We start from the raw sequence: 8,832 nt of genomic DNA on the forward strand, positions 1-8,832 counted from the left end.
TCGGACCGGTCTTAAAAGTCTCATTTTACAATGAGCTCCAAATATTCTAGCCTAACCCTGCTAAATCATGGGATAGGCTGGACTGGCCCAACGGGCCAAACCCATATTTACGGCTCTACAGTTTACCATCAGCATAGCCCAAAACAATACATCTAGTATAGCCAACATACATTTACATTGAATCTTACGGAGCCAAATCCACTTTCATTATTATTTTTTTTACCTTCTTCCCCAAGCTACCATAAAACTCTTTTCATTTTTCTATTTTTCAATTTTCAAATCTGTATAACAAGAGGTAAAAAAGGTGTGTACATAACTCACCATGCAAGTGAGGTGCGGAGAATCTTTCTTTTTTTGTTTAGAAAATTAGAAAATAAAAGGGAGAATTACACATAAATACAACTCACACATATATTAAATGAAAACATAAAGCATCAAACATCGCAATTACTCATTATATTAATTAAGCCTGTGTTTTTAGACAATCCAAAAAATGAGATAAAATGGAGTGCATAAAAATGAAGTAAGGGATCATCTATCTAAGAGTATTTTGGCTTTTGCAAAGTATTTTTCTTTAACGTGATTAAATCAAACTACTCACAAAGTCACATACTGGTGTTGTTACTATATATTTGATACAACAACTATATAATGTTTTTAGAACCAAATTAACCATAGTAAAAAAGATTAAAAGTGCAATAATCCTTTCTATAAAATGCATTGATAGTGGGGAAAAATAAAGCATTATCATGTAATATAATTGGGTATATGATTTACGGAATTAATTTCAAAGAATTTTTATATGTCTGCTAGTAGAAATTCATGACAATATTTATGGGGCTAACATTTAATCTTAGAAACTTTTGAGTTTTGGAAGGACATATCGATACTTGTAGAAGTACTATTTTGATGTTTAAGAAAGCAAATTATCTCTTATGACTATTTACAATTTGAATACAAAAAAATAATTATTTCAAATCTCTTGTGTATTATTTTTAAATTTTTTATTAAAAAAATATATAATCAAAAACAAATTTATAGGAGGATATATATATATATATATATATATATATATATATATATATATATATATATAACTAGTAAAAGCCCGGGCCCAACATGAATAGAGGTACAATGACAGTATCTGCAAGGAATCAAGGATGAGCTTCTGTCCAAAGGAGAAATGGAAGATTACAGAGTTATCACATAAGTCATAATGCCAAAGTCATATGGCATTCCAACAACAGCAGGTGATATAGATCTGTGCAAAATAGCAGCAGTTACAATTGCTGTCAACAAAAATAATAAATTATTATGTAAATAAATTAGCCGAGTCTCTGTTTCCTTCCCCTTTGTGAATGAAGTATGAATGTTAGTATAACTTAACTAAATTTAGGTGCTTCCTGTTATTTCACTTGCTTCCTCATACGCGGTCCAGTGTCTAATATAGTACCCAAAGACAGAGAACCTGGAGGCAGCAAACTTTTTCTGCGTATTTTCTAAAACTCTGACCTAGAAGAATCAGAAGAAGAGACAAAGTGGAGGTATATGAGATAATTTAGCCCCAGTAAAATGAGAGCAAAAACCATTGATATTCCTCATGAGAAATATAGATAGAGATGAATCATAAACACTTAAAAAATAGAGAAGACATAAATATGCATAAGAAATTTAACAAAAATGGTAATTCATTGAAGAATTATCTCAAACACCTAAAGAACAAAAGCCATAACAGAAATAGTAATTCATTGAAGAATTTTCTCAAACACCTAGAGAACAAAAGCCATTGATACTCCTCAAGAAAAATATAGATAAAGATGAATCAAATAGATGGTAGAAGGGATACCCACCAAAAAATACGATTGACGGAAAAAAAACCACTGAAGTGCAAACTTGACAACAAGAGGATAGACATAGAGAGCAGACGTTCTAGATTTTTCTTCAAGGTTGTTCGAGATTTAGCTAAGAAACCAGCGGTTCTTCCACGTGTTAAACTATATAAAGCTAGTGATCGCATGAATAACTGTGAAAGTGACAGAAGTATCCTAAAATTAATTTTTAATTTTATGGAGGCATACATATTGACCTTGAGATGTCTGCTATTCCCTCTTATTAGGGTAAAAATTGAATTTTTAACCTAACTAACCCATTATTTAAGTCACTTAATCAAACTAGTACGTTTTTTTGAAGTTTAACCAAAATAAAATAAATGTATTTCTCAGTAACGACATAGGAAATATTTTATTTAAAAATTTTAATGGCAAAAAAGTAACGGCTGATGGAAAAAACAGAGGTATAAATAGTTGTTGATGAAAACGATACACTGATTAATCGTATCTATCAGTGACGTTTTTATCTTGACGTTTAAATTTTTAAAAATTGTATATTATAACGTAACCTTCAGTAACGTTTTTAGCATAAAACGTAACCTTCAGTAAGGTTATTAGCTATCCCAACGAATTGGTCAGATTAATTTGACGATGTCGTTTCAGTACTTCACCTTTCCATGAATTACCCTTTACCCTTTACCCCTTCTGGGTTTTATCAGTTTGAGCCATCGTTTTCTTGATTTTTTTCTCATAAGTTCCCACCTTTAATTTCAAGATTTGGGGAAATTTGAAGTTCCTTTTAGAATCGGTAATTTTGATTCTAAAGTTGGGTTCGTGAAATTAATGTCAAAGATTTAAATGGAGTATTCTGCTGCTGCATCTGATGAACCTCAAAAGAAGCGTTTTCGTTTCAACACTGTTTTAATCTCCTATTATGGCTCGTCACTCTAAAGCTTCTTCTGATGATAAAGTTGTAAGCTTTTTTCCCTAATCAACAAGACCCCTAAATCACACCAGAGTTTAACGAAAAAAGAAGCAGCTGCTGATATATCCCAATAGACGCCGTAGGAGCTGCTGGAAAATGTCTGTTCTGACTGCAATTTCATGATTGATACTTCAAATTTTCTGTACTTTTGCTGGTAGATAGCTTTCATTATGGTTGGAACAAAGCTATTTTTTACCTGCGATTAAGGTATATTTTCATCAAACAACACTATGACTCATAATGTTCAATCAAATAAATGGTTAAGACAATAGTTCTGTTTGTTTGATATTGTTGAGATTTTAAGCTTGTATACCTTAAAGAGAAATGAAGGAAAAATGAAATATTTGAGTTTTTCTTGGGAAAGGGATATTGTCCCATATCGGAAGAAGAAAAGGCTTTTGATGGATATATATATAATTGTTCTTCTTCTAACTCTTAAAGAGTTAAGAAAAAGGCAAGCCTCGCGCCGCCGTCGTCGTCGCTCGGCTACGGCTACGGATTCGGTCAAAGATTGATTGATTAATCTTTTTGGATAAAATTCTTTTTAATTATTTAATTAATTAATTAAATAATTAACGAAAAATTCAATCCGGAATAACCCATGACCCGCGACCCGGTTCGGTCAGGCCTGTTTTCTTTTTCGGATTATTTTAAATATATTTTTTCCCGTAATATTTCCAAACACCCCTTTTCCAACAGCCATGGCTGTTTCTCAAAGGTTACAAACATTTTCAGAAACAATGCCAGCAACTCTATAAATAGAGTTTGAATCCCAGAATCTTTCCTTACGAAATTTTCTGAGCTGCTTCTTCTTCTTCTTCTGCACAATATTTTCCAGTGTGTTTTACGACCATTGAGTGGTTCGCAGTTCATCAGAGTTTTGGTACCAATACACTGGTGAGTTAAATCGTTCTATCCTGGGAGGATATATTCCAGTACCTCGGGTACTTGAGGGGAATAATTTCCTTAAGGACACACTGTGTATTCAGTGGGTTCGATTTATTCCTATAATGTTTTTTTATTTGTTTTCCAGAATCTATTTCGTTAAACAAGTATTACTAACTTTCTATTTTTTTTTTCAGAAAGTTTAATTGTTTATTACAGCAATACAGAATAATAACAATCTTAAGGAAATTACTTTTTTTTTATATTCTGTATTTTGTTTGTGGAGATTAAAACCTATGTGGTTTTCTACTCCTTCTGAATTTTACTATTCTGATTTGAAGATATAAAAACTTCATCAGAGTATTGAAATTCGTAAAACGATTTGAAGAACATAAAAATTTCATCGTTTTTCTGTAAAACAGTATATAAAAACTTCGGTTTTATTTATTATACATACTGTTTTTTTGTTAATAACAGTATTGTGTACTGTTCTGATTTTGCCATTAATTGAACTCTTATGTTGTTTACAGTGAGAAATGGCAATTGATAACGGAAATTCTTCTGCGACTATTGCGGCAGTGACGATAGCCTCGTCAAGCCGGACTGCTGTTCCACCGGCAGAGAAACCGGGAAAATTTTTCGGAGCCAACTTCAAAAGATGGCAGCAAAGGGTGTTCTTCTGGCTTACCACACTTGGTATGCAGAAATTCACTAGTGAAGAACCTCCAGTGCCTGCTGCGGACATGCCGGACAACGAGAAATTCATGATTGTTGAGGCGTGGAATCAGGCAGATTTTCTTTGCAAAGGCTATATCTTAAGCGCTTTAGAGGATGACTTGTACAATGTGTACAGTGCAATGAATACTTCGAAAGAATTATGGGACGCACTTGAGAAGAAGTACAAGACTGAAGATGCATGCTTGAAGAAGTTCGTGGTTGCCAAGTTTCTAGACTATAAAATGATAGACAGTAAAACTGTTGGAACCCAAGTTCAGGAGCTTCAACTTATTTTTCATGACCTTATTGCTGAAGGTATGGTCGTGAATGAAGCATTTCAAGTGGCTGCAATGATTGAAAAATTGCCTCCTTCGTGGAGAGATTTCAAGAACTATCTTAAGCACAAGCGCAAAGAAATGAAGTTGGAAGATCTTGTGATTCGTCTCAAGATTGAGGAAGACAACAAAACAGCCGAGAAAAAGTCTCGTGGAAATTCAACGATCATGGGAGCTAATATCGTTGAGGAGACTGCTCCAAAAAGTAAGAAGAGAAAGAGGTCTTCTGGACAGACTAAGGAGCAAAACAAAAATAAATTCAAGGGCAGCTGCTACAATTGTGGAAAAACCGGTCACAAAGCCCCTGATTGTCGTCTTCCAAAAAAGTATAAGAAGAAGGGACAAGCCAACATAGTGGAGAAGAATTATGACATTGATGATCTATGTGCAATGCTTTCGGAATGCAACCTAGTTGGAAATCCGAAGGAGTGGTGGATTGACTCTGGAGCCACTCGACATGTTTGTGCTGTCAAGGAAGCATTTGCGACTTACTCTACTGCTGGTCCCGAAGAAGAGCTTTCCATGGGAAATACTGCAACAGCCAAGATTGAAGGTTATGGGAAGATATTCCTAAAGATGACTTCCGGCAAGGTGTTAACGCTCAACAACGTTCTTCATGTTCCTACTATTAGGAAGAATTTAGTTTCTACTTCTTTGCTTGTTAAGAACGGATTCAAATGTGTATTTGTTTCTGATAAAGTTATTGTAAGCAAGAATGAAATGTATGTTGAAAAGGGCTACCTCACAGAGGGCCTCTTCAAACTAAATGTAATGGTTGTTGACAGTATGAATAAAATTGCAGCTTCTTCTTATTTATTGGAGTCAAATGATTTATGGCATATTCGTTTAGGACATGTCAAGTATAAAACATTGCGGAAGTTAATTAAATTAGAAGTGTTGCCTAAATTCGAGTGTAATAAATTAAAATGTCAAATATGTGTTGAGTCTAAGTTTGTAAAACATCCTTATAAGTCTATTGAAAGGAATTCAAATCCTTTAGACTTAATTCATACTGACATTTGTGATATGAAGTCAACACCATCTCGAGGTGGGAAAAAGTATTTTATTACTTTTATTGACGACTGCACTCGATATTGTTATGTTTATTTGCTTAATAGTAAGGATGAAGCAATTGAAGCATTTAAGCAATACAAGAATGAAGTGGAGAATCAATTGAATAAAAAGATCAAAATAATTAGAAGTGATAGGGGTGGAGAATATGAATTTTCATTTGCAGAAATATGTTCGGAATATGAAATTATCCATCAAACTACTGCACCTTACACACCTCAATCCAATGGAATTGCATAAAGGAAAAAATCGGACATTAAAGGAAATGATGAATTCTTTATTAATAAGTTCCGGATTACCGCAGAGTTTGTGGGGCGAAGCTATCCTTACAGCTAACCGAATACTCAACAGAGTACCCCACAACAAAACGCAATCTATTCCATATGAAAAATGGAAAGGAAGAAAACCCAACTTGAAATATTTCAAAGTGTGGGAGTGTCTAGCAAAGGTACAAGTTCCTTTACCTAAAAGGGTTAAAATCGGACCAAAAACTGTTGATTGCGTTTTCATTGGATATGCTACAAACAGTAAAGCATGTCGGTTTTTGGTTCATAAATCTGATAATCCCGAAATTCACATTAATACGGTAATGGAATCAGATAATGCTGAATTCTTTGAAAGCATCTATCCATATAAAACTGAATGTGAGTCGTTAAGTGAAAGACCTAAACGACCTCGGGAAGAACCAAAGGAAAATACTCCAAGTATAGAAGATCCAAGGCGTAGCAAACGTCAAAGAACATCTACTTCCTTTGGACCAGATTTTGTGACATTCTTGCTTGAAAATGAGCCTCAAACTTTTAAAGCAGCTATGTCATCTTCTGATTCAGCGTTTTGGAAAGAGGCAGTCAATAGTGAGATTCAATCAATTTTGGATAACCATACATGGGAATTGGTAGATCTTCCTCCAGGAAATAAGCCTTTAGGTTCGAAATGGATCTTTAAACGGAAAGTGAAAGCTGATGGCACTATTGACAAATATAAGGCAAGACTTGTTGTCAAAGGTTATAGACAAAAGGAAGGCCTTGATTACTTTGACACTTACTCACCAGTAACGAGGATAACATCTATTACGGTGTTAGTGGCAATAGCGGCCGTGTATGGTTTTGAAATCCATCAAATGGATGTTAAAACAGCTTTCTTAAATGGAGAACTAGAGGAAGAGATTTACATGGAACAACCTGAGGGTTTTGTGGTAACTGGTAAAGAAAAGAAAGTGTGCAAACTTGTTAAGTCATTTTATGGACTTAAACAAGCACCCAAACAATGGCATGCCAAATTTGACCAAACAATGTTGGCAAGTGGGTTTAAAATCAACGAGTGCGACAAGTGTGTTTACATTAAAAACACTCCAGGTCATGAAGTCATTGTTTGTTTATATGTTGATGACATGTTGATAATGAGCAAACACATGGCAGATATAAATGCTACTAAGCGCATGTTGGCTAGCAAATTCGATATGAAAGACTTAGGAGTTGCTGATGTGATTTTAGGAATCAGAATTCACAAGGCTCCATAAGGTCTAGCATTATCACAGTCTCACTACATTGAAAAGGTACTTGACAAGTTCAAGTATTTGGATTTCAAAATTGCCAAGACTCCAATTGACGTGAGTTATTCACTTCAAAAGAATGAAGGTGAAAGTGACTCACAATTGGATTATACAAGAGTATTGGGAAGTTTGATGTATATCATGAATTGTACACGATCAGATATAGCATGTGCTATTAGTAAACTGAGTCGGTTTACTAGTAATCCCAATCACATACATTGGATGGCAATGAAACGAGTTTTGGGGTATCTCAAATATACCCAAAATTACGCTTTGCATTATAACAAATATCCCTCTGTGATCGAGGGATATAGTGATGCAAATTGGATCACTGGATCATCTGAAGTTAAATCCACGAGTGGATATGTTTTCACAATTGGGGGTGGAGCAGTGTCTTGGAAATCATCCAAACAAACGTGCATCGCCCGTTCTACAATGGAATCTGAATTCATAGCTTTAGATAAGGCTGGTGAAGAAGTTGAATGGCTCCGGAATTTCTTGGAAGATATTCCATTTTGGCCCAAATCTTTGGCACCTATTTGTATACATTGTGATAGTCAAACGGCAATAGGCAGGGCAGGGAGCGTTATGTATAACGGAAAATCTCGTCATATACGATGGAGACACAATACCGTTAGACAACTACTCTCTAGTGGTGTTATCACAATTGACTACATAAAGTCAAGAGATAACGTGTCGGATCCACTTACAAAAGGCATATCTAGAGAGGCAGCTGAAAGATCATCAAAGGGAATGGGGTTAAGGTCTAGGACAAGTCATCATGACGGTAACTCTACCTAGCAGACTGGAGATCCCATGAGCTAGGTTCAAAGAGATCAAACAAAGTTATGAATGACGGTTCAACATTGTCAAATAACTCAACCCATTCCTGTGATGAAGACAATGTTCAGAAATCAAGGTAAAGCATTAAGGCTTTTTGATGAGTCAACAAAGCTTAATTTTTTTTTTTATGATTTGCTAAGTCTGGCAGGATATGACCAGATAGTGTGTCTATAGGATTACACGTTTAGAAATGACCTATGTGAGTGTGAAGTGTAAGCCGCTTCAAGGGGAATGAAAGTAAAGGCCCATTCTCTAAGCACTCATGAAACCAGGCGGTGTTCATGGCTGAAACGAACACAACCGTGAGAACCATAGATGGTTAAGGATTGATTGTGTGACTTATATTGTCTAGGTATACAACAAAGCTCGACGGTTTAAAGATATCAAATCTACCGATTGACCGAGTATATCCGATATAAGTTCACTACGGAAAGTTCAAAGGGAAACCTACTTATCCAGATGTAATTAATTCTTGCATGTAAAACACACACGCGTCCGTGCATTCCTTTATTTTATAGCCATTCCTCATTCATGTGGGGGATTGTTGGGATTTTAAGTTTGTGTAGCTTAAAGAGGGTGAATGAGAAATGTAGGGAAAATGAAATATTTGAGTTT

General features: G+C 35.0%; 1 long non-coding RNA gene across 1 annotated transcript; it reads right to left on the bottom strand.

The window, feature by feature from the left end:
• Window positions 1–1,145: 1,145 nt before the first annotated feature.
• LOC104085199 (uncharacterized) lies at window positions 1,146–2,009 on the bottom strand. Its single transcript, XR_011415178.1, has 2 exons — window positions 1,847–2,009; window positions 1,146–1,795 (listed from the first exon to the last, which is right to left on the bottom strand). It is a non-coding gene; the product is annotated as an uncharacterized lncRNA (long non-coding RNA).
• Window positions 2,010–8,832: the final 6,823 nt, after the last annotated feature.

Source organism: Nicotiana tomentosiformis, chromosome 3 (assembly GCF_000390325.3).
Source record: "Nicotiana tomentosiformis chromosome 3, ASM39032v3, whole genome shotgun sequence".
Classification (NCBI taxonomy): domain Eukaryota; kingdom Viridiplantae; phylum Streptophyta; class Magnoliopsida; order Solanales; family Solanaceae; genus Nicotiana; species Nicotiana tomentosiformis.